This window comes from Periophthalmus magnuspinnatus, chromosome 18, assembly GCF_009829125.3.
Source record: "Periophthalmus magnuspinnatus isolate fPerMag1 chromosome 18, fPerMag1.2.pri, whole genome shotgun sequence".
Lineage (NCBI taxonomy): Eukaryota > Metazoa > Chordata > Actinopteri > Gobiiformes > Gobiidae > Periophthalmus > Periophthalmus magnuspinnatus.
The window spans coordinates 22,203,847-22,231,112 of NC_047143.1; the positions used below are offsets into that span (position 1 = coordinate 22,203,847).

The window sequence follows — 27,266 nt, forward strand, 5'->3', positions numbered from 1 at the left end:
AACAATTCAACAATGAATTATCAGATGCACAACGACTTCAATCAGTAAAACATTTTAAACTTCTTTGAGCACTTTTTGAGCATTTTTTCCTGTTAGCTTCCGTGTGATGGACTAGCTACATGTCATGTGGGCAAAACACTTAACCCTTTGCCCCCAGTGTCAGCGTACACTGGTGTATGAGTGTCTGTGTGAATGTCGATTCATAAAAAATACAAATCCTGAAAAAGGTCAGTTGTTTTGTTGGTTGAAAGTCCCAATGTTTATTTCATTAAAACTAAATCCAGGGATATGATATAACTACACGACTATGCAAGCCCAAGCAACTGCAATGGAATAAAACTTTCTTTATGCTAACTCCAGCTGTAAAAGGTTTCAATTCATTATAGCCTTAATAATTCAACCAGCTCATATAAAGAGGTGGTTTGTAGCGGCTGCAGAGCGTTCTTCTTTCTCCTTATCCATTTTCGTAATTGAATTTGCCACATTCTACATTTCCTAGTATTCAGTGATTTGCTTGCCCGGCCATAACCACTTACCCGCTTTTACGATAAATTACAAAACATTACAATACGTATCCTGTCTCCTCTATTTCTGATAGCGGTGATTGACAGATGGATCGACCAATCAGAGAAACGCATGGTCAATTTATGTTTAAAAAAAAAAAAAAAAAAAAGTAATAAAATTAATAATAATAAAAATAATTAATTCAAATAAAATAGAATAAAAATAAATTAAAATATAATATAAATAATAAATAAAAATTAAATATAATAACAATAATAAACATAATACATTTAAATATAATACTAATGATAATGATGATGATAATGATGATAATAAAAAATAATAATTCAGAGGGTAGTAAAACAGTATGGATCTCGGCAGAATCAAAATGCATCCTCTTTTCAAGGCAGTAAAAATCCAATTATCCTCCTCTTAGACCAGTATAAATTCTACCTCCTCAGACTAGTCTTTCAGAACTGAGAAAGATCTGGACTGTAGCGTCGTCTTAAGCTTAAAGGCGTACTATGTAACATTTCTAGTTGAGGTTACTTCACCTTCTCGTCTCCAAGGAGATGCTTTTGCTTTGCCAGGTATGCACCGCAGTATGGCATGAAATATATCCATCTTCACAGAGACAAGAAGGCGATCCAGCACGGCCATGTTACGAGGCAGATCTGCGAGGTGACACCACACATATTGCCTTTGACATAACCACACGCTTTTACGGTAAATTACTGTACATATCCTCGCTCCTCTATTTCTGATAGCGGTGACTGACAGGTGGATCAACCAATCAGAGAAAGGCATGGTCAATTCATGTCAAAACTATAACTATTAAAAGAAAAGTAACAGTAATAATAACAACGCAGAGGACTGGAAAACAGCAGGGGTTAATCTCTTGTATTTTGTTTTGGTTGATACAAGAAATTTCGAGATTAGCGGGAGTGATCGAGCAGTCCCAGGATAGGACGGTTATTTGATGTGGTTAATGGTTAATATTTCTTCTCACGTTTGAATAAGTGATTTGCATTTGGACTGTGCTTCACATTAAGGCTAGTGTTTCTAGACCCTCTCCACTGTAAGGCCCAATCAATGTCGCTTTACACTAAAACTCAACACTGTGAAATTCTCTCCACAACCATAAAACGCCTGTGATGTTTAGACTCATGACAGCGTTTGTCACTTCTCGCTTTGACAGTGACCCCGCGGAGATTTAAACCTGTGGGACCTCCCGGGACAGCTGCGTACACTGTAATTAAATGTGACAGGTGAGTTCACAGTAACTCCGGCCCCCCAAACCCAACTGTCGGCGCTCGCTTTGCTTTAGCTGAACACGTTTGTGAAGAGCACAACAACAGAGGGTGCTGCTCCGCTGTGGCCCCATGCCAAACAGGCTGTGGGTCTCTCATCATTCTTACCTCAGGCAAGGCCACTGTGAGGTTAGCGCTCTCATCTGAGCACGGCTAATCATAGCATCACACGGCTCACTGTACTTCCCCTTTACTGCACTCTGTACCGCGTGCACCTTTGGACGTTTACTCCTACTGTATGTCACGGAGGATCTGAGCAAAAATCTTACACGGGTTTCGAGAAAGACTGTGAAATATTAATCAGAATAGACAAAAGAAGTGAAGAAAATACAAGAGAAAGAGACAGAAAACAGAAAATCCAACTCTCCTCCCCTCAGGCCAGTATAAATTCAAGCTTCTCAGACTAGTATTTCAGAATTTAAAGTTCTGGATGGTCGCCAAAACGTCTTGAGTTTAAAGCAGACCTATTCTGCAAAATAGACCCTTTAGAGCGTTTAACAATGGTATAGTTATTTCCCCTTCTCATTTACCCTCTCGAGTTGTTTTTGGACTAGTTTGTGCATGTTTGAGCAATCTTTATTCGCTTATTTTTAAGACGCCATATCAATCCCCATTTTCAACTACACCAGCGTACACCCACTGCGCTCTACTTATTTCGGTCTAATTTTATTTTCTTAATTGGTGATACGCATAGGATTCAGCAGGGGTGCGTAGTCATTTTGGCACAAATGAGAACAAATCTGTGACTCTGTAGCGTGATCTGCAACTATCCATAGAAGGTGCCCACTCTTTGAAGTCGGCTTGCATAGGGCCCAACAGTTTTCTAACATGGAAGACAGTGCACTTCTTTTTTTATTAACTCATTTTAGATGAATATTGCGATTTAAAATGTGCAAAATTTAACATAATGATCCGCGGGTGTCATAGATGATAACTATATCGCAGACACAAGTGCAACAGCTCTTCTTTAAAGGTGTACTGTGTTATATTTCTGGTTGAGGGTCCGCTACCTGCTCGTGTCCAAGGAGATTCAGTGATTGACAGGTGGATCAACCAATCAGAGAAACACATGGTCAATTTCTGTAAAAAAAATAAATAAATAAATAATAAAAAAAAAAAATAAAAAAATAATAATAATAATAATAATAATAATAATAATAATAAATAGATAAGTAAAAATATATATGTATGAATAAAATATAATAATAATAATAACAATAATAATTCAGGGGGGTATGGATCTCTGCAAAATCAAAATACAGCCCGTATAAATTCTAGCTCCTCAGACTAGTCTTTCAGAATTGAGAAACATCTAGATTGTAGCGTCATCTTAATCTTAAAGGCATATTATGTAACATTTCTGGTTGAGGGTACGCCACCTGCTCGTCTCCAAAGAGATACTTTTGCTTTGCCTGGAATGCACCACAGTATGGCATGAAATGTATCCATCTTCACAGAGACAAGAAGGTGATGCAACATGACATGATCACATTACAAGTCAGATCTGTGAGGTGACTTTACACACAGTGAAAATTTGTTTTTCATGACAAACCCCCACCAGAAAAGTTGCACAGTGAACCTTTAAAAACCCCTGGACTCAAACATTAAAATCTTAAATATCAGGCCATAAATGTACTTCATATTCCGCTTTGTTAAAATATTTTCTCCCAAACTTTTTTTTTTTTTCCCCACAGCCCTGTCCTCCAAGCTGCAAATGGCACCGTGTTGTAATTCAAAGCAAGAACATACACTCTGAACTTCACATTTTGGAATTGTCTAAATAAATTCATACGGCGTGAGGAAGTTATGCAAATGCGCCTAGTCCTATAATCCAAAAATGATCATAAGAGATACTACTACCCCACTGTCCCCTCTCCCAGTCTCCAAAGAGCTCCTTGTGAAACTAGTTTGAGCAAAAGAACACATGAAATCCTCCCCAGAATAATACAGTGAGTCATAGCTATCACCTTACTTCTGTGTGAAGCAAAGTGAATATCATATACAGAGCGCCAATGCAAGGCTCCCACTCAGCTTTATTTATACTGCATACTTGGCACAATTCCACTGCGAGTTTTGCCCACTCTAAATGAAATAAGGCTTAAAGAGAGTAATTCTTTTCTCATACATATTTTTACAGAGATTACACACTGGGACAACCTTACTTATGTAATATTTTCTAGTAGAATAATTAACTTCTTTAAGAACTGACAAGTTTAGAACGCCTCGGTATAAAGACTGGAAAAAAACCTGACCTGGAAGACCTGCAGTTTTGGAGATCTTCTGAGCCGCTTGTAAGTCTCACTCAGATCCATCTTGTTCCTGCTTCGAAAACTTAGGTGATATAAACAAAATATTAGAAATTAAGATGTATCTTCAGTATGAAATCGCATTTTCTACCTGGTACTATGATGACAAGGTAACACACACTTTTGACTTGATGAGTTAGCAGCTTGTACTGTTGATATTCAAATATGTAAAATACAAAAATAAAGTTAAAGTATTCCAGCTTTAAAGTACTCATATCGATCTATTTTCTGATCTCTAATGTTGTTTCCTCATCACAAACAGACCTGGAGTTGTGTTTTCTTTCATTCACACATGTTTAACACACAAACCCTGCATATTCTTGAGTGTTGAGAGTTCTTCTTTCAAACAGAAAATGCTCTGTTCCACCTTGTGATGTCACGTGGTGATACGGGAAGTGATTCAGTGTTTTTAAACTCTATACACCTTCACTAGAATCATTCGGGTTATTTCAGCCCTTAAACTGTCAATTTCTACTGAACAAAAGGTAAAAGGAGCTGTTAACATGAAAACTACCGCTTCATGACATCACAAGGTGGAACAGAGCATTTTGAGCTTTGGAGACGTAGACAGACTAATGATGTACTCAAACAGGATTATATTGGAAAGGGCAATACAAAAAAGAATATTAATTTGTAAATTGTTGTTATAGTTTAAATGGTAAATAGTTTTTTTTTTTTTTATTTAGCACTTTTCCACCTTCAAGACACTCAAAGCGCTTACATCAAGGAACCACTCACCCATTCACACACATTCATACACCAGTGTACGCAGAGCCAGTGGATCTTACCGTTCAACCAATGATGTTTATGTCAAGAGCGGGATTTGAACCACCAACCTTCAGATCAGTGGACAAACACCGAGCGACTGAGCAACTGTCACCCATATTTTATATCTTAAAATTTCCTTTGGTTTACTAATATCACTGGCACTGGAAAATAAATAAAATCCTGGTCTCTACACAGCCTAAAGATGAGACATTATTCAGTACAAAAAGAGACGCTCACTTATTTATCATTGTGTCCAGGAACCACGTTACATTCACAGGAGGTCAAGAACAGCCTTTTTAATCTGCTCTCTCAACAGCCGCTATAGAAAAAGGCTTAATGTTGCTACAAATGCAATAATGGTCTCTATTTAAAATTACTTATTCTATTGAATCACACTGATGAAAAGTTGTGGCCCTTAAACAGCAGAGACCTAATCATTTTCTATAGGCAGTGATTAGAAAAGCAAAACGGTGTGACCGGTGGGGAGCCATCAATCAAACGCTGGCAAGGTTAGTGCTGACCCAGTGCAACTTAGCAGGCCTCAACAGCGTCGCCACGTCAACCGCATCGTCATGCCAACTTCTTAGCCACGTCAACCACGTTGCCACGTCAACCACGTTGCCACGTCAACCACGTTGCCACGTCAACCACGTTGCTACGTTAACCAAATTGCCACGCTAACGGCATTACCACGGCAACTGCTTTGCCATGTCAACCATGTCACCATGTCAAGTGCTTCGCCCTGTCAACCGCTTCATCGTGTCAACCGCTATGTCAACCATGTCGCCATGCCAACCGTGTCACCATGTCAACGCTCCTTCAGGCCAACTGCCAACCGCACAACATGACACAACTTAAAAGTTGCAAAAGACACCTGAAACCTGTGTCCTGTTAACTTTCAAAGGCTAATCATGCTACGATTATTACGTTGTAGTTTTATCACAGTACTAAAACTTCAAACCTGATTTCGATAATAAGGAATAGACTCAATACTCAACCAATTCCAATCCTACCATGATGATAATTAAAAACCCTTACTTTAGACAGTTGAATGTAATTTTCCGCATTAAATTGTAGTACTTTCTTTCCTGTGGTCTCATATTTGTGTAATCCCTCAGTCGTCTTATACTTGTTCTGACCAGTATAAGTTCATTCTTCAGCTATTCAGGAAAGGATCATTTCTGTCCTGTGAAAGTGACTTTTTTGAGTATCGATACTGGCTCAAATGAGTATCTAGTTTCAATGCTAGTTTTAGTATCTGATTTTCTTTTGACAACCCTATTATGATAAAATTTTAATTTCTTTTGCGTTGCTGCTACTGACAGAAAAATCTATACTGTCAAATCAAATATCAGTGTTGTTATAATGTGTTATGTAATCTGTCCCTAAAGTGTACTTTTCTGAAATGATCTGAAACGTCAACACCGCATTTTATCTGGATAAACCTGATATAATCCTGTTCATTTGTGTGAAAGCATTTTCTACACAGTGTTTGTTCATTGTACATTTGTGGAATACAGTGTGAAATATAAGATTACACTCCTTTCACAAATGAGACCTGTTTAAACCATTACTGTTGAAGAGGAGGGACACACAATAATACTGAATACTAATAGAGAATATTTTCTCTTGACATATACCAACCCATTGCAAATTCCCACCCTTTTAGCCTGCATACTGATTACAACTCACTTGTTAGCCATTCAGCGCTTGCACTGAATTTGGCTTGCCAGCACTGCTAAATGACTGCTTATCTGATGTTTACTACAGAGTGCACTATCAGATCTTTTCTCTTTAGGGAACTACTAAGGCTCTTATTTCTTCATTGTTATTTGCGCTGCTTCTGCTTCGGCGGTCAGGTATTGGCCTGAGCAGAGCTATTTGCATAAACTCCTCTTTAAAATATGCTCCACTCAGCAGGACACCACTGGCACATGTGAAAGATTATCAGATGTTCTAACCACAATCACTTCCCATCGCCTACCCCCTACGGAGAGAAGCAGCAGAAAGACTATCGGGCAAGAAGTCCAGATCAGGTAAACAACTTTTACATTAGCGCTGTTTCTTGTTTATCATCTGTTTAAGATGACTTGAGAGAACTTAGATGTCCTTTCAGAGCTCCTAACAATGATCTTTGACAAAGTCTTGCTTGAGTTATACATAGTTACCAAATATATGAGTGAATCAGTGCTGGAAGAAGTTTTGTTTCAGTTTTCTTAAATAAAAGTACAGATATCAGAGCAAAAGAAACTCACATAAAAGTAAAAGTATCACAAGAAAAAGTCGACTTAAGTAAAAGTATTAAAGTTAAAAATGCAGTTAAAAAGTAAAAAGTAAAGTATTTCACACCGATTTTGAGATCTAGTAAATCTTCAAATGCCGTGATTTTCATACAGATTTGTGCTGAATTTTGTTCAACAGAAACAATTGAACCAATTGTTTTTCCCTCACTATTTTTATTTGTGTATTTGTGTTTGCTCAAACTATGAACTTGATAAAAAAAACCAAAAAACTCCCTCAGCGTTTTCAGCAGGTCTCCAACAATAATACAGAATACTTCTACTTTCAGTCCTGTTCAGAAATGTAGTGAAGTTGAACGCACAGATAGCTGCTCTCAAATGTAGTGAAGTAAGAGTTAAAAGTATCCACTGTAAAAGTACAGATAATACTTTTACTTTATGTTTCACCACTGGAGTGAATGAACGGACAACTTCCAAGTATGTGAAAACCTACCTGGTATTATTGTTTTAAATGGTTATTAACTAAGTCGGGTGTCCAAACTTTTCTCATTAAGGGCCACAAATAAAAACAAACAAAGCTGAGGGCCGATTGAGGGCCATAGACTGGTCACCAATACAGTGAATACTTCAAATCTGTGTTATTATTACAAGTTAGACTCAACCACTAGACCTTTATTCATGCTTACATCCTCAGTGGGATACATTAAATATTTGATATGGCCTTATTAATTTTTGATTTTCAGAAATGTACAGTAAAAAGTACTGTTTAAGGTAAATGGGCCAAGAAAAATTGGTCCGAGAGCCGCATTTGGCCCCTGAGCCTCAGTTTGGGCATGCCTGAACTAAAGTATTGGTTCCAGTTTTCCATTATCCTGAAACACATGGATAGATTTAAGTCGATTTGAAGACGCCTGATGCTCAGTTCATAAAATGGCAACAAAATAAACACACATATATAAAAATAAATACAAAACTTTTGCTTGGACAACAAAACTGTTCTTATAAACCTGTAGACTACACAGTATTTTGCTGTAGCTCTGTAGTGGTCTCTGATTACATTATGCTAATATGGTGAATCCTTTATTCATTATGTGGTCATGTCAAACAAATGGAGATGGATGACGCTATGAAATGCATAAAGAAAAAATGGACAAACTGGACCAAGGTACATCCAGGCTTCTGTAAGTTTACAAACCAGTGCAAGACCAAGAAGTTGCCAGGGCTTGCAAAGGTCCAGAGACATGGCTGCACTCACGGCCAAATGTCAAACTGCAAATAAAATAACACCCACGCGTTTGAATAAATCACACAGAGCGATCGTATTCTGAGTGGCATCGTGTCAAACTAAACTTTAGCCCTCGACTTGTAAAATAACAAATAAAACGTATGGGGCAGAGAAGCAGGGACATTAAAAACTGAATATATGTGCGACGGTGACTCAGTTGGTAGTGTGTTTGCCCATTGATCCGAAGGTTGGCGGTTCGAATCCTGCTCTTTGTGATAAAATTTTTATTCAAATATTGAGCTAATCTGCAGCTATATTTTTCCTCCTTTTCAAACCTCCCACCCCCTTGATGGACATATACATAAAAGAGAAAAAATAAATGAATAATAATACTAAATACACAAAATAAATAAATAAGCATATGGAAATAATGCAATATAATAATAATAATAATTAATACACAATAAATAAAATATGCATATAGAAATAATACGATGGAATAATAATAATAGTAATAATAATAATTAATAATGGTGATGATATAATAATGATGATAATAAATACACAAAGACATAAATAAATCAATAAAAAAAAGCAGATAATAATAATAATAATGATAATAATGATGATGATAATAATGATATTATACAAAGTAAAATACTCCCGCTCTTGACCAGAAAACATAATAGGTTGAGCGGTCAGATCAAATACACTGATCCACAGGTTGGCGGTGCGATTCCAGCTCCCACAGATGAATGCTGTTGTTGTGTCCTTGGGCAAGACACTTCGCCGCCAGCGTCTGTGTACACTAGTGTGTGAATGGGTGAGTGGTCCCTTGAGTGCTTAATGCATGTCTTCCAAAAATATTTCCCAAACTAACAACAGAAAGAAATAACACAGTAAGTACATTCAAAGTTCATTTAATCCTTATAAACTGGAGATATTTGAGTTCACGCGTCTTGTTTTCCACTTGCATAGCTCATTTCTTTTCCCAGTGAGGTGTTTTTGGTCTTTTTTTTTTTTAAACCCAGTCCAGGACATGTTCACTGTATGGGACCGTCCTCTCGTCGGCCATCACGCGGAGGCTCAGTGAAATGCAACTCGGAGCGCGCGCAGCAGCAGCATCCCATCCCGTGCCTCTATCCTCCGTCTCCATCCTCCATCCCTCTTTCTCGCCCTCTCTCCTCCTCCTCCTCCTCCTCGCTCTTTCCTCTCTCCCCAACCGTCGCCGGGAGCAGCGTCTCTCTCTCTCTCTTTCTCTCTGTGTGTGTATGTGTGTGTGTGCTGGTGCGCGCGGTCTAATCTAACAACACGCTGGGGCTGCGTTTGCAAAAGAAAACCTCCAGTTCATAGCAGTTTTTCCCAGCCCCGTCTTTATTGGTGCTCTCGTTGTCTTTTGTCGACATAGATAAAAAAGAGCAGGTAGCCATTTCGACACTTTTTTTGGTTTTAACGCACGCTATTGCCATACTTTTTTACCGGAGAAGGTGAAGGAAGAGGTACGATTCTAATGGAATTTGTTTTGGCTTTTTCTCTCTTGCAGTTCTCAAACCACTAGCTGACCTGTTTTTGGAATAAGGCAAGGAAAGCATTGCTGGTTTCTGACTTTAGGGGGAAGAAAGAACGGACTCCTCTGGAATTTCCCTGGGAATTTACGCGGACAGCTCTGGTAAGTGGGCATTTTCATATCAGAAAGCTTTCCGATCAATAATGCATGCGCGTGTGAGTGCACCATTACAGATAAATAAGTAAGAGGGTCCTTTTTTTTTTTTAATTACAGTTACCGAGGCTTTGTGTTCATCAGTCCGGGGATATAGTAAGTAGTACTTTTCCTGTTCTATGGAGAAAGACGCGATGTGCTGGCGCGTCATGCCTGGGAATATTTGGGAAGTTGTGCGTCGTGCCAAGCAGCTTCGGGACGCATATTTTTGCATATTTGGTTGATGCTGTGGTTGAAGAAGTCTCTGCTCGCCCTTGCGCTCCAGATGGCAGCGAGATATTTACGTGCTTCTTCTCGTGATCATGTATAACACATATATAACAGTTACACCACGTACCGGCGCGCGTCCTCTTCGCATGGCGCTCGTTACGCATGAACAGGATGTGGTACAGAGAGGGACAGGGATGCATCATCCGGGAAGATGTTGCACAGAGAGAGAGAGAGAGAAACAGAAAGAGAGAGGGAGAAAAAGTTTTTGGGGATTTATGGTGATGTTGTTTAGTCCCGGGGCCATCTGGAGGCTGTGGTGTGTGGTGTGTGTGTGGTGTGCGCGCTGATACAGGCTCAGGTGATTCAGAATAGGGTGTGTGTGTGTGTGTGTGAGAGCGAGAGTGTGTGTTTCTCTCTCTGTGTGTGTGTGTGTGTCTGTGGGAGTGTGTCTCTTTGTATGTGTCTGTGTGTGAGAGAGGGAAAGCGTGTGTGTGTGAGAGTGTGTGTCCATGTATGTGTATGTCTGTGTTTGTCTCTCTCTATTTGTGTGAGTGTGTGCGTGCCTGTGTGTTTGTCTCTCTGTATGTGTGTGAGAGTGTGTGTCTGTAAGTGTGTGTGTCCTTGTCTGTCTCTGTGTGTGTCTGTGTGTGTGCTTGTGTGTGTGCGCGCAGGTTGTGACTCACCGTTTGACTGCCGTTATCTGACGAGTCTTTGATGGCAGGTTTTGACGTGTGATTGACAAAGCTCATGCGAAATGCTGTTTTTACTCCTGCTTTACTTGGCAACTTTGAAACAAAAGCTTCTTTCATTACACCCTCAACTTCCCCCTGTTTTGTTTAAGACTACTACTGACTGAAGTGATTCATATGGGCCAATTAGTTGTGATTTGCAGTCATACATTGCAGCCTGAGACGGGGGAAAAAAGTTATTAGCTTTAAGCAGCAGTGTAACGAAGTGAAAAGTTTGCAGTGTTTTGCAGCTAGCCAGCCACGGAATATCACAAATGAGGGCAAGGACAGCAGCTCGGAGCCTCGGAGTGGTGTGAGATGCATGCGTGTGTGTGTGTGTGCGCGGGACTGGACCGGAGTGACAGAGGGCTAAGTGAGCATGACCATTGAGGAGCGGTAATAGCATTATGGTCTGCCAGTCATGGGCCAGTGCAAGCGATAGGCTACTGTTGCAAAAGCATTAGCGGACAACCGGAAGCGGCGATAAGGGGCCACTTTAATAAAGCCCAAACATAAGCTCTTTTATCTAAAGGTCACCTGCCTTTGTAGAAGCACCAGATTAGCTCTGCTTTGGAGATAGATAAACTTTGATTGAGATCATATTTCATAAGTAAAGGTTTCCGGGAATGGCTGGCTCAATGATGTGTGAAGTAACACTGCAAAAGTTCTTGAGAGGTGTGAAAATTACTGTTATCCAAGAGCGGTTTCATAAAAAAAATCTTACTTTTGAACAAACATGAAACATTCTAAAATCTAAAGATCAAATAATCTTAGAGATAATATCACTTTCCATGGATAGTTCACTTAAATTCATTGAAAAACCATGTACCACTGAATGATGCGTCCAGCTGTTATAGTAAAGAGCTCATATTACACTATTTTCTGACCTGTTATAATGTTCTTCACCAAAACAGACCTGGAGTTGTGTTTTGTTTCGTTCACACATGTTTAACACACAAATCCTGCATATTTAGGCACGCACTGTTCCACTTTGTGATGTCATGTGGTAATAGAGGAGGTGCTCTATGCAACTTCACTAAACTCATTTGCATCATTTCAACCCTGGAACTCCCCAACTCTACTGAAAACTACCACTTCATGACATCACAAGGTGGAACTGAGCATTTTGAGCTTTGCAGATGTATACAGACTAATAATAAAGGGTTCCTCAAATGTATGAATGACACAAAACACAACTCCAGGTATGTTTTTGACGAGGTAACAGCATTATAACACAACTTAAATCTCACAAAAGTCAGATTTGTGTAATATAGAATCTTTAATTTTCAGTTATAACATATATATTATACACATATCTCTTTCCCAAACTCCATTTTTAGACTTTTGCCAGGTGCTATGCTACACCACAAAAATATCCTTTGAACATTTCCGTACTCAAACTTTCATCTTCTAAAAATACGACCAGTACAATCTCGTCTTCTTTCGGCCAGCTCGCCTTGTGCTGATGTGCAAGATTTGCTGCATGCGCTGTCAGGCTGAGAATTTCGTGCCCACCTTTCAAGGATTAGTCCAAAGCAAAAATGTCTGCTTCCTATCCCCATTTCCGGCAGCAGGTAGCATCCAGCCAATTTTTCCCTTTTACCGAGGCCGATACTTCCAAAACCACTGTCCACACCACATCAGTCACCGCTGGACAGGATTTGTGCAGCAGTTGGAGGTGTGACATCTGCAGCCTGGACTATCTCTGCAAAGAGCCAGCCATTATAATGACGTGTGTCTGTGTTATAGGAAAAGAACTAAATCTATGGGACAGTTGCATGGGGTTTTAGGTTCCCGTCTGCAACATTTTGAGGACTTTTCCCCAGTCAAAATATATCATTCTGGTTTAAGTGGTAAATCTAATCACTATGGCAACGGGACAAATTTATAATGTTTTTTTCATAGTAGATACAGATACTGATTGTTTAGACTCCGAAGAAGTGAGGGCAGATTTAAATTATTTCACCATAATATATCATTTAAATTCATGGTAAATTTTGTTTTTTTTATCTACAAAATGGACAAGAGAAAAGTATAGTCACATTTTGTGCGGTTCACTCTTCACATGTGTTCAAGTATGGCTTTATGTGTATTCTTTAGGCAGCTGGTTGACCCAGACAAAATATTGGCCCCTGCTGGAGATTTAAGGCCGATGCTCTAAAAGTGCAAATATTGACCCAAAATATTAGTTTATCAGTCTCTCTATTCTAAAATCTATAGATAGTGTGAGGTTGAATTTTATTGAACCTGGTAGTTGAATTATGCAACTCCATCGCCATGCTTAAAATAAAATAAAATAATATGAAATCTAGAAATGTCTTCTTTTTTTTTTTTAAGTTATTTTATTACACCCATCTGTGCCTCCCTTTGACTGGATTTGCATAATAAATTTTTAAGCAATAAATATATTGCCTATCCATCCATTCATCTTCTTCTACTTGTTCGAGGCTGGCTTGTGGGGGCAGCAGTCTAAGCAGAGACTCCCAGACTTCCCTCACCCCAGACACTTCCTCCAGCTCCTCCGGTGGGGCCTTAAGGTGTTTCCAGGCCAGCCGAGAGACAGTCCCTCTACTGTGTCCTGGGTCTTCCCCATGGCCTCGTCCCGATGGGACATGCCTGGTTCAGGAGGCATCAGGAACAGAGCAGGGAGCAGCGGCTCTACGCTGAGCTCCTCTCGTGTGACTGAGTGTCTCACCCTGTCTCGAAGGGAGCGCGCCCAGCCACCTGGCAGATAAAACTGATTTTGACAGCCTTTTGGTCATTACCCAAAGCTCATGACCATAGATGAGGGCAGGAATGTAGATTGACTGTTAAATCAAGAGCTTTGCCTTTCGACTCAGCTCCTTCTTCACCACAACAGTCCTATACAACGACCGCATCACTGCAGACACTGGCCTCATATTTCGTGGAGTTGATTTTCATCCCAGCCGTTTCTGTTCTCCAAACCGCCCCAGTGCATGTTCCAGGTCGTTCCTTGAACTGGACCACCTCCAACCCCTGACTCCACCTAAATATATTACATTCATTATCTTTATTATATAAAACTTAATTATATTTTAAGAAGCTTGCTGCCAAGTAAACAATAACTTCATTTTAATATGTTAATCCATTCCAGTCCATTGTGGATTCATTTCCAATCTTATAGGACACAGGCTTCTGACTTCACAATAAGGCAAGAAAAAATGAACAACACAATTAATTAGATCACCTCCAAAGGTTAAAACAGTCCCTAAAAAGATTTCCTATGGCCTATTAATAACACTTTAACATTGTATATGCGGTGTTAAACAGACATCCACCCACCATTCTTCTGGCGTCTGCACCTCCACAGAGAGTAATGGAAGAGAGCTGTAATTATGTTTTATAAACCTGATCCAGGTGACATAATCAGGGCACGGCTGAGATTGCAGAGTCTGTCATTAGAACAGCTAAGAAATGCTGATATTCTGTCTATATACTGGGCTATAGGAGCGTGCATTTGTATCATTGTGGTTTGTAGAGTAATATTTGCAGTGGGGGAACACATGTACCTTGACTAATACGATTGATGTGGCCAAAGGTAAAGTTAATACTTCAGCTACCTCAAATTGATCTTGTAAAACGTTAATATTAAAGGTGCAGCATGTAACTTCTCATGTGTGGGGGATTATCAGCTACTTGACTCCATGGACGTTATTGCTCTGCCTGGGATGTTCCGCAGTATGGCATTAAATTAGTCTGTCGTGCATTTATAGTTAAAAAAGTTATGTTTTTAACTCTACACTGCGAGTTTATGTAAGTTTTGATGGTGATAACACTAAAACATGGGCGTGGGCTCTTCTCTCCTTAAATAAATAAAAATACAAATAATAAAAAGAAAATTAAATACAAAAACTAATAGTAAAATAAATTACAAAAAATAAAAAAACAAAAATAAAATAGTTTTAATTTTTTGTATTATTATTATTTTATTATTTTAACGTAACTTTTTAAAATTCTATTCTATCTATATAATCTATATTAACTTGGTGGAGTTATGTGCTTGTCTCCATGGCGTTAGATATGTTTAATGCCTTATTGTGGAACATTTTTGTTGAAGCAGTAATGTTTTGTTCAGATTATAGCATCAGGGGCATCGGGTTTACATGCACGTGTTCAAAATTCTGAACTTTTGCCAAAATTTGTCCAATTAGAGGCGTTTTGTCTCATTTTTTTGACGCTGCGGTCTGAACCCAGCATAGCATCTCCATAGTGACAAGAACGTGATAGTAGTGCATCTTTAATTAATCATCAGCTGCTACTACCACAAAACGAAGCCATGTGAAATAGTGGAACTGTACATATTCAACTGTACTTTATACAAATGTATTCGTGGCTAAAAATATCTGGTTTACATCCTAGCTCTCAAATACAGCAGACCCAGCAGAGCGAACTTGGCGGCCATATTGTCCTCGTGTTCGTGCTATGTGGAGCACCTTGATAGTGGTCCAAAACTGGGAACGGAGAGTAGCCGACTCCCAGGGGCCGGTTTATAATGAGGGTGCTCTGTCAGATAATTATGTACACCTGGCACTTCATGGCATTTTCAGGAAATTTTGATTCATCACAAAATAAAACGTCTCCTGCCTGCACAAAAAAAGAAAATCCTCCCAAATAACATACTTCATTTTATGTTATAATCACCATTTCTCAAGTGTGTGCCCAATTTGATGAACTCAAACTGAATAATAATGAAGTTAAGGGGCCGTAGTATCTTGCCCTCGGTTTTAACGGCGCAGTAGTGTTAACGAGGGGGCGTGTCCGGGTCAGACCCCCGCTACTTAAACAATGTTAACGCTGCTGTAAAGAGGCTGTACTTGGCCGCTGGTGGCTGGAGTGGGAAAGCACAAGTACATGTATGGTGATGGCATCTGAACCAGTGTGTGGCCGCTGTGGCATTTAAAATCCCCGCCAACGTTGGTAATGACTGCAATCTTTGGCTCATTACCAGGCAGCAAGGAGAGGTGTTGAGTACTGCTCCAAGCCCCTCCCTCGCCACGGCATATGGACTAAAAAGGGGCCAAAATGTATTAAAAAGTCATTAATATTTCCATAATTTCCGTTGTATCCTTGGTTATTTCATTTTGTTAGAATTAAACGTACAAACCACCCCGTTCGTGTTGCACTTCGTTTCCCGTAGCCGCAGACACCAGTCTTACTAAAGGTTAAGCCTATGTATCACAACTAGAAGTAGCTGATCATTTACTGTTCTACGTGTGTGTGCTCGCTCCAAACATTTGGCGCTTTACCTTGAAATGTTGCGCATTTATCATCCAAATACACTTCCGAAAAACAGAAGCCTTTTTATGCTTTGAGTATGTGACACATTATGTTTTTCAGTGGACTAGTTTGATATTTATTTTAATGATTCTGGGAGTTCACTGAATGCGCCATACCACGTACCACGCTCTCAGTGTTGCTCCACTCCACCTGGTATTTAGGCATGGCACACCTGTTGTTTAAGCTCCACCCCCCTACGCTCTCAGTAGTAGATTATCTCGCTAATGCTACTGCTGCTGCTGTTAAGACCAGGTGTTAAACCCAAGGTGACATAAACAGTCAGATAAAAACACACTTTACATTTAGTTGCCCATTAATAGCTTTCTTCTATGTCACAATTTCTTTTTTTTTTGTTTTTACGATTATATTGTGACCCAAATAGTGACAATATTACTGATTAACCCAGGGGTGTCAAACATATTTTCACTGAGGGCCACATCAGCAAAATGGCTGCTCTCAAAGGGCCAAATGTAAAATAAATCTAACAAATTTTATAGCTTGTTAATTAACCGTTTCTGTATTTATTACTTATTCAAGTTACAAATATTGCATATGCATTTGCCTAGACTTAAAAATATGACTGTGTATCTGCGTATCTCCTGATAAATTGAGATTTTAAGACCATCATACCTTTTAATTTACTCTGTCGAGGGCCGCACAAAATGATGTGGAGGGCCACATTTGGCTCGCAGGCCTTGAGTTTGACACATCTGGATTAACCAAATCTCGACGCATGTCCATTTTCCACCACAAATGAACCAAACACACTTGCAAAAGGGATGGAGACGCAACAGATTCTTCTATAAATAGTCCATTGCTTGCTGGGTCTCATACTTACCCAATGCCAGGACAAGATGTTTCTGTGAAAAAAAAATCAAATCCACAAGTGATTCTGCGAACGACCCAACGCTGCTGAGTGTCAGATGGGAGAATTCATCAAATCCGTGCATATAGCCATTTCCAGTCAGAGAGAGCAGGATGATTAATAGAATGGGTCCAAACGTCTCAAATGTAGCATCTTTTTTCTGTTTGCTGATTAGAAAATACTGCATAGAGAGATGAAAACCCTCTCACCTATGCCGTTTATTTATCAAGCGTGCAGCTCCAGTCATTAATCATACGCTCATTAAGCTGTTAAGAGACAGTTTTAGAATGTGGAGGAAATATGGATACTATTGAGTTATTAACCGCATGTATCGTATTCAAGTTTTAAGCGTGTCTGAATTGGCAAAGTAGATATATTTGTAGTGGCGTAGATGGATGTATTCAAAATGTTTGAACTTCAGAGCTGCAGAATCCAACAGTTTTTTAAAAAGCAAGTGAAATCGTAATGATGTATCCTCAAACCTTTCGGCTCTATTTTCACCTCAAATTTCTCAAAGAGTTTAAAAGTTCAAAGTCAGTGAGGCTTGCCCGGCAAATCCACATTGATATATCTCTATTTTTATACAGATTGATATCAGTCTGGTCTCCACGTCCTTCGCTTCGTTGCATCTTAAGCCCGGTCAAACACAATCGTGCAATTACCGTATTTTCTAAACTGTAAGTCGCCCTGGAGTATAAGTCAAAAAATGCATAATAATGAAGAAAAAAACGCAGTTGTCAGTGTGACCGCAACAAAGATGTGAAATTATATACTCAGATGTGTCTTATATTCCTCATATAAGTCGCATCTGAGTATAAGTCGCATCCCTGGCCCAACCATGAAAAGACAAAAGTGCCACTTGTAGTCCAGAAAAATACGGTAGATTCATCTTTTTTTCAGTGACACACATGAAACGAAGGCGCTCATTGATCACCCAGGATTTGCAAATAAAATCAAATGTATCTCACCTCGGATTAAGACCTCGGAGTTTCGTACTTCGCTCATTGATTCTGTAGAAATCCACCATGTTTTTCAGCCCCATCTTTATTTTTTTCCAATATGGCGGACCATGCCTGTCCCTGATTGGCTAATCCACCTGTCAATCACGGCCATTTGAAAACAGGCAGATTCACTGATTCACACTCACATTTTCGTAAAGTATTGAAGAAGAAATGTGTATTCTTGATCCCGGGTAACAGTGAAGCTACGGCTAGACTTGTCATGATATATTGCGACACAGAAATATTGCGATAAACGATAATATTGAAACTGTTATACATAGATTTTATATTGGTTTACTGCTTTTTGTCAGTGATGTAAAATTATTGTAACAGGCCTAGCTACAGCGCTATCAACATTCTTATACTGTACATTAGCCCAATAGTTCAACAAATCCAAGATAAATCATTTCTTTCTGTATCATTTGTCATACTGCAAGTAACTGTTAAAAGTGAATAACACTCTAACACTCTCCCCCCCACCCACTCAACGATACCCTATAGTTTATATAAGTTAATAAACATCATAATTGTGCTAGAGTCTTCGGAGGACAAACAAGATGGAGTCCACTAGCGTAGCTTTAGGTCATGTCTGCGTTCAAATTATACAGTATTGACGTTCCCCGCTAGATGGAAATCAATTAGGAAGTTTTGACAAAAGTAAGTCTGAGAACGCAATGATGTGATGTGCAATGTTTCTATGGTAGCGGACTGTCAAAAACAAAACAAGATGCTAATATTATTGCTAGTACTAGTGTTAGCTTGATTAAAATGCGTGTTACTTAAGGGTCTATATTGTGCAAAATTGAGTCTTGTGAGGTTTTAGCCGTGTTTGAATGAAGCAAAACACAACTCCAGGTCTGTTTTTGAGCAGGTAACAACATTCTGACATGTTTGAGTGACACTTTATTATTAGTTTGGCCACATCTCCAAGCTCAAAATGGTCTGTTCCACCTTGTGATGTCATGAAGTGTTAGTTTTCAAGTTAACAGCTACATTTTACCTTTTGTTCAGTCGAGATTGGTAATTCTGGGCTGAAATTATCCAAATGATTCTACTGAAGGTGTATGGAGTTTAAAAACACAGTGAACTTCCTGTATTACATGACATCACAAGGTGGAACAGTGTGTTTTCTGTTGGCGAGAAGAACTCAGCCTAAATATGCAGGAGGAAACATCAGAAAATGTCATAATATGAGCCCTTTAAATTATGATGAAAGTAAAAGAAGAAATGTGTACATGATTTACAACAATTGTCATGGGAACATTATATTTTTTAATCAAATTACAGACATATTCATTTAACCCTTTCATGCATAGTGGTCACTACAGTGGACAGCTATTCAATTGTTGTTTTCTCCTATATAAGTGAGTCTGAATATCACAGTTGCACATCAGTCACTACAGTGGACGCTTATGTGTCACACAATACACTGCCACCCACTGGTGAACTTTGGCAAGAGTAAAAAAAAAATCTCTAAAACAAGATGGCCGACAGAAGAGCACATGTGCCTCGCAGGGGAGCAATTTCTGTCAATTCCTTCTATTGTAGGAGACCCTTGCAGATAAAAAAAATATGAGGACATCAAGCAACAACTAAGGAACAATATAATTGTTAAAATATCCAAGTTTTGATTTTGTGATTTGAGGAAATTGTGATTAATCATGTGTCCACTCAATTGGACATCATGCATCGCTAGCTATATTTAGACTACAATTCATAGTATTGCTGTCACTGTTATTTTTCTTTTTCTTTTTTAAAATTCACCATTTGCAGTAATGTTTTGGATGAAAATCTATTTAATTTATATTATAGCAATAATTTGTGGATATTAGTTCTAGCATGAGAGTAATTATCTTTGTCCTTGTGTTTATGTAGAGGTCAGGTGCAGATCATGCTACCAAAACCTACAGGATAGTCCAGCAAATGCCATCTGACTCAAGTGAAGATGATGTTAGTGGCAGTGATGATGAATGGCTACCAGAGAAAAGAGAATTGGCAAATGGCAGCAGTAGTGAGAGTGAAGTTGAGGATGTGGAAGGAGCAGAGGATGCTGAGGAGGTTCAGGCTGAGGAAGAAGCTGAGGGTGCTCAGGATGTCCTACCTGACAGACCTCAAGAACACAAAAAAGCAGACATGTCTAAAAAAAACCCAAAGATAATGAGTTTGAGGAAGACTTGCCTCCTTTTTAGGAGAGTGGAAGGTGAATATTGAAGGAACAAAACCAATAGATTTCTTCATGCATCTATTTCCTGAGCAGCTGATAGATGAGTGCTCAGATCAAACCTCTATGCATTGCAAAAAGGCAAAGAAAATCTGGCCATTACAAATGGTCAAATGAAGCAGTTTCTAGGGATCATTTTGGTCATGTCATACCTCAGATACCCAAGATCAAGAATGTACTGGTCATCAGAGGAAGGGTTGCGTCTTGATTGCAAATGCCATGCCACTGAATCGATTTGAGCAGATTCTGAGATACATTCACTTTGTTGATAACTTCTCAGAGGAGCAGGGAAATAGTGATAAGCTATTCAAAATCAGGCCAGTGTTGGATATACTAAAAAGAACTTTCCGTTTAGCTGTGGATCCCAAAGAATTCTGTTAACCAATTGATGAACAGATCATTCCATTCAAGGGACTTTTATCTCTGAAGCAGTGCATCCCAAAGAAACCCAAACCCTGGGGTGTGAAAGTGTGGGTTAGAGCAGGGAGCTCTGGATATATGTACAGGTTTGAAGTGTGTCAGGCTTTGGCTGGGCGTGGTGTGGTCAGTGGGTTGGGAATGGCGGCAGATGTTGTCATGCACCTTTGTGATGACATACAGCAAAAGAATCACAAGGTGTTTTTTGACAATTTCTTTTGCGCCATTCCACTTATTCAGGCTCAAATATATAAACACAATGTTAGGGAGCATACAACAACATGTTTTATAGTGTTTTCAGTTGGGTTTTTTTTATATTTGTTTTCTCAAACACATATTTCATTCATTGTTCAAATGCGCGTTGTCCACCCTAGTGGACACATCACCAACTCCTTGAAGAAGGCATGTTTGAAAAAAAATAAGATGAATATTTCTTTTGCATGCCTAAAGAGTAATAAAAACACTTTGGAAAAAAATCCTGAAGTAGCCTATCATAATTCATGCATGAAAGGGTTAATATACTGTTTAACACCTACTGTATATGCCAACATACGTAACATTTTTAAACTTTTCCCTCTTTTCCTCACTTGCGTCTACCATAAACTATAATTCAACAACATGGAACTTTGAGATTGCTATCAATACATTTTTTTCTATATAGTAAATAAAAAGTACAAGATCAACATACACTCCGCGCTTCCAAATATTTACAGAGTGGCTATAGTGTTGTATCCTAGAATCCTTCAGCAGTACACAGCTCAGACATCGCCCTCTGAAAGTTTGCTCATCTAATTTGATCTGTCGTTCCTTATTCAGATTTTCTGGTCATGTAAAAGCGAATTCACCCACCCGTCTGTCAAAATATTTAATTACTACCAGTTTTATAGTTTAAATTGGTTCGTTGCTTATGGATGGTGGCAGGGAAGTCCACAACGGGGGGGACAAAGGGGTCTGTTGTCCCGGATCCCAGGGTCTTAGCCGCCCAAATCTGAACCCTCTTCTTATTAGTTTATATTAGAAGGGGGCCCATGTGAGTTTTTTTTTTTTTTTTTTGCCCCCAGCCCCCAAATTTCTGCGGATGGCCCTGGGTGGCAGTAGTTTTGAGCTGATGTGCTGTGACTACAGGGGGGAAAGTAGCTAGATTATAAACTCATGTATGATTTATGTTGCAGTTGTTCAAGGTGATCTCTCTCGTCTTTGTTCTATATCAGTATATCCCACTACCTGCATAGATCACATCGAACATGCACGGTTTAAATTCACCTCAGCTAATGCTAACACTTCTGACTGACGTATTGAGTTTAGGCCTGTCATACTAACACATTTTGAAGTGAAATATACTGCTGAAGTAGTAGTATTCATAGTTTTTATCATAAATTTTAGATGCGGTTCCTAGCGACGTTGTACTTAGCCAGCTAGCTCGCGGCCTCATTAGTTTGATTGGCATTACTACAAAAAATGGCATTTCTTGAACCTGTGATATACATTTTTTATGGTGGTTCTAGTTTTAACAAAAGATTGCTATATTTTTGATTAAAAAGAAAAAAAATGAAATGTTTACAAGTATGTTTACCAAAACTCTTGACTGTATAGTTTTTAAAGGGCCCATTTTATACTATTTCCTGATGTTTTCTATGTTATAATGTCATTTCCTCATCACAAACATATCTGGAGTTGTGTTTTGTTCCATTCACACCCTGCATATTTAGGCTGAGTTCTTCTCTCAAACGGAAAACACTCTGTTCCACCTTGTGATGTCATCATGAGTCAAAACTGTACCCACGTGTAAATAAGTAGTATGACAGTTGGTGAGTGAGAGAAAGTGTGAGTGTTAAATGTATATTTGGGCACTGATGTAACTATTTTATGGGATTAGTGTTTTAATATACTTTGCATATTAGTAAATTGTAAAAAAGCCCAACCAGGGACGGGAGTTGAAAATTTGCTCTTGCTATAAACTCTGTATGCATCACATCAGCTGCAATGTTCATTTTGTAACTGTCTGATTGCATTGTCCCTGTCAAATAAATATATAAATAAATAAATAAATCGATGGTAATACAGGAAGTGCTCCACTGTGTTCACTTTCACTAGAACCATTTGGACGATTTCAACCCTGGAATTGTCAATCTCTACTGAACAAAAGGTAAAAGGAACTTGAAAACTACCTCTTCATGACATCACAAGGTAGAACAGAGCATTTTGCACTTTGGAGATGTAGCCAGACTAATAAAAAAATGGCTACTCAAACATGTACGACACAACTCCAGCTTTGTTTTTGAGGAGGTAACAGCATTATGACATGGCTTAAAGCTCACAAGAGTCAATTTTACGTAATATAGAGCGTTTAAAGAGCAAATGCCAGTGCGATCTTACATCTTGACCTTTTTGTAAACCACATGTACCGCACAATGGAGTGTCTCTTTTATCTCACCTCGCGCTTTAGCTGTTGTCTGCCTGGTGGACACATTCAGGGGAGCGCTAGCATGTTTAGTATTGACATTAGAGTCTACTGAGAAAACCAGGGTGGAATACCGCCGGCGACTAGGAGCCAGGCTACTTTGAACAGTCGATCATGCTCCTGCTACTTCTAAACCGGCGTGAACAAGAGCAATCGATCGGACCAGCTCGGTTCCTGTCCGAGAGAGTACCACCATGGGAACGGCTGGTGCAAATCAAAGCATGAGATATACAAAGAAAGAACAAACAAAAAAAGTTGCAGAAATTGAACTCAAGTGGCAGTTTGTTGAACGCGTTGCCAGATCGGACGCCCCTGACCTCGAGATAACATTCATTCTCTCCCAAACACACTTGCAATTCCAGTCAGCTCGCCGTGCCTTCCTTCACACAGATGCGGCGCTTTCTATGTGGTAAGGTCAGTAATGAGAATGGCTCCCAACAACTGTATCTTGCATTGAAATGAAGTTATAGTTTGCTGGCAGGAATCTTATTGCTCTGTTTATTCTCACCTCGATGCCCGTTCAGAGGCGCGCGGAGGTCGAGGAGGATACCGCTTCAATCCAGGCACGTGCTGCGGACAATTTTGGTTCATGTTAATTTGACATATTGATCAAACGTAACTAAATGGAGAAGAGAATGCCACAGGTTCCGCCTATATTGTGGAACCTTTTAAAATATCAGATTTTCTAATAGAAGTGGTACAAGTGATTAAAGTGCACTGTGTAACTTTTCTCGTGAGGGGTCAGTAACCTGTTTGCCTTCATAAAAGATGATAATGCTTTGCTTGAAATGTTCCACAGTATGGGATTCAATATGTCTTCAGTTATACACGTATGGATTCAACACAATCTATGCATTCTTAACGTTAGCAGTGCCACTTATTCAAAGATCTGTCCTGTAATTTCATCTTCTTCCGTGGAACTTTCTTGGCAAAGTAATAGCATCTCTATGGAGACGAGCAAAGTTACATATATAATGCATATTTAAAGACGACCTATTGTGCTTGTCTGCTATACAGTTATAACCTGACAGCGTGGATTGTTATAATTTGCACTATATAAAACACAATATTCATCTAAAACGACTTAATAAAAGAAACATGCCTGCTGATTTCCACGTTAGAAAAGTGCAGAATACAATGGGAGCCCTGAGCTAACTTTTACAAAGCAGAATTGTCAGAGCCGCTCATTTTAAAGGTTGCAAGAAATTGACAATATGTAAGAGCCACGGGAAGCCTTAGATAGGATACATTTAGATGCCAATATACTGTAGCGTAAACTATTATCCATTTATTAGTGCAGAAAGCCAGGCAAAAAATTATACTTTTCCAATGGTCGTTCATCAGATTTTAGTTATTCAGCATAATAAGTATAATTCAGGAATCCATTGGCAAGGGGATGGAGAACTACTGGAGACCCCTGCTCTAGAGAATAGCTGATTTTTTTTGTAGATTTGTACCAAAATGACTCCACGACTCCGCTGAATCTTACGTGTATCATCGTTTAAGAAAATGAAATTGAAGAACAAACTAAGTACAGAGTAAAGATTGCTCAAACATGCATGAATCCCTCCAAAAACAATTTCGAGAGGGTAAAATGAGAATGGGAAATAACTATAACGTAAAAACTGAAAAGTTGATTTTGCAGAATAGGTCTGCTTTACAGCTGTGTTATTGAATTTTAGATTTGGCAGACGGTGATGGTGAGATGAGTGAATTACAATGAAAACTGCAGCGAATGTTGTAGTTTCTGTTATGGTCTATTTTTCAACGTTTGTCCAAGAAAGGAACAATGTCGATATGGCGAAGAGTATGGAGGAGAGGAGGAGTATGGAGGCGAGATTTGCCCGAAAAGCATTTGCATCTAAAAATAATACTGCTGATTTGGACGGGTTCAGCCGCGTTTTACTGCGTGCCTTAGTTTACTGCATATGAGGCAGACAATCGTAATTCTGCACCTCACTGGCATATATTTAGTTTTAGAAGTAATCTGTTTGCTCAAGATTGCAGAAAAGCCTCCGTATCCCATGTCAAACAATTACAGAAGGCTTAGCGAGTGTAATATCCATAGCATATCATTTATTAATAACGCTTTAGTGCGGTTTCCAAACTCTACTAAATTCATTTAAAGGAGACGTGAAAGAAATCTACTTTTATGAGCTCGTAACCCTGTCATATGGTTAGATACAGCTATGGAGTTATATTTTGAGTGAATCATGCGTGTACTAACAAACTGTTTTGCAGTTTTCAATAGAAAGACAACAGATCTGTTTGTAATATTAAGCAGTTTTAGATCTACGTTGCAGTTTAATGCCCAAAATGTAAAATAATAATGCAGATGTTAAAATCAATCAACATAAATAAATACATTAGACATATAAGAAGCCGATACTTGTACTTATTGCTGTTTATCGGCCTTAAATCTTCACCTGAGACTGATATTTTGTTTTGGTCGACCTGCTGCCTAAGGAATACAGAATATAAAGCTTTATTTGACCACTTGAACGTGAAGAAATAACTCTACAAAACATGACCATACACCACTTTCTTATATGTTTATGGTAAAAAAGGACAATGTGTGAGTTTGTATTAAATTTAAATTACACAATTTGGGGAAAATAATCAAATTCAGCCATAGATATCACCCCTAAAACATCAGTAAAGTTTAGTTTATTGGTTTATTTTAACAGTTTATTGTGTATTTTCGCATGGACCACCAACACATTAATCCCATAAAAGATGATTTAGCTAAAGGTAGTTTCCATCTGCAGGTTACAAACGATTAAAATGCACTTCAATACTAAAGCTATCAGTTGATCTGGATTCTAAACAATCGGTATCAGCATCGACCATGAAAAAAGCCATATCGGTCTATCTCTGAAATACATACATACAGACTTTCATACATACATAATTCTAAACATATAGTGCGGTTGATGGAAGAAGATGAGACCATCGAGGGCTTCCACTGACAGCAGATGTGTGTAGGCTACTGTAAATACTGGGCTGGAGAGTGCATCGCATAGATTTCACAGCACCCCGAGGCTCGGCGTTCTTTGATCACATAGAAGGAAGACACTTTTTGATCCGAGCTCTACCTCGGACATTTAAATCAACCATCGGACTGACAGGCTGCAGAGCTGACAAAATGTTGTAATCTCCTCGCTTGGATTAGTATAGTGTTGCTATTGGTGACAGGTGCACAATGGGGAAAGTCAGTGTGACAAGATTACAGGAATAATCTGAAGGTATTTGAAGGAGTCAGACCTGTGTGGTGTGGTTCAATAGTTGAGCTGAAAATGATCTAGTTCAGGACGGAGATGGATCCTTAATGTTGGTGGAGTATCGGTAGGAGTTTCTTGCAATGACAATTAAAAGCCAATTTTTTTTTGGGGGGTAAAATAATTGAAATTTCCTAGACCTGGAGCAAAACTGAACAAAAACAGGAATAAAGTAAATCAGAACAAGTCTACATCAGGACTAAACTGGGCTTAAACCAAGACCAAACCTAGACTAGTAATGGCCAATACCAGAGATTTTTGTTTAGATCCGATACCAAGTAGTACTTTAATACTGTTTTGATGCCAATACTTCATTATTTTCACTCCAACCCCAGCTTGAACTGATCTAGACATTAAATATACGTGCAATTTTAGCCATTTTTCCATTTGTTTCATGAGGATTGATACTTTTTCGGTATTGGCGTTGGTATCTATATATCAATATTTTGGCATCAATCCACCCATCACGAACCACGAACCAGAACTGAACACACCAAATGTCGTATTGTCGGAGCATCAAATCTACTCTATTCTCTCCAAACATTACCATTCTTAAGAAATAACTTCCCAAAAAGTGTTTTATCAGGGTGAGTTTGTTCAGATGCTTTTCTTTGGCTATCACTGCTTTGGAAAACGACTAGCTCGTAGCAAGTTCATAATAATTAGTAGTACCAGAAGATGCTAGCCGGTCACTCTAATAACTGCCATTTTAGA

The 27,266-nt window shown here is 38.9% G+C and overlaps 1 protein-coding gene across 1 annotated transcript in view; it reads left to right on the forward strand.

Moving 5' to 3' along the window:
- The first annotated feature begins 9,616 nt into the window (after positions 1 to 9,616).
- The window catches only part of LOC117386519 (receptor-type tyrosine-protein phosphatase delta), a 608,003-nt gene continuing 590,353 nt past the window's right edge, over positions 9,617 to 27,266 (forward strand). Inside the window, exons 1-3 of the mRNA XM_055228970.1 lie at positions 9,617 to 9,775; positions 9,897 to 10,022; positions 10,134 to 10,169. The gene's annotated coding sequence lies outside the window, so the exon portion shown is untranslated. The remainder of the gene's footprint in view (positions 9,776 to 9,896; positions 10,023 to 10,133; positions 10,170 to 27,266) is intronic.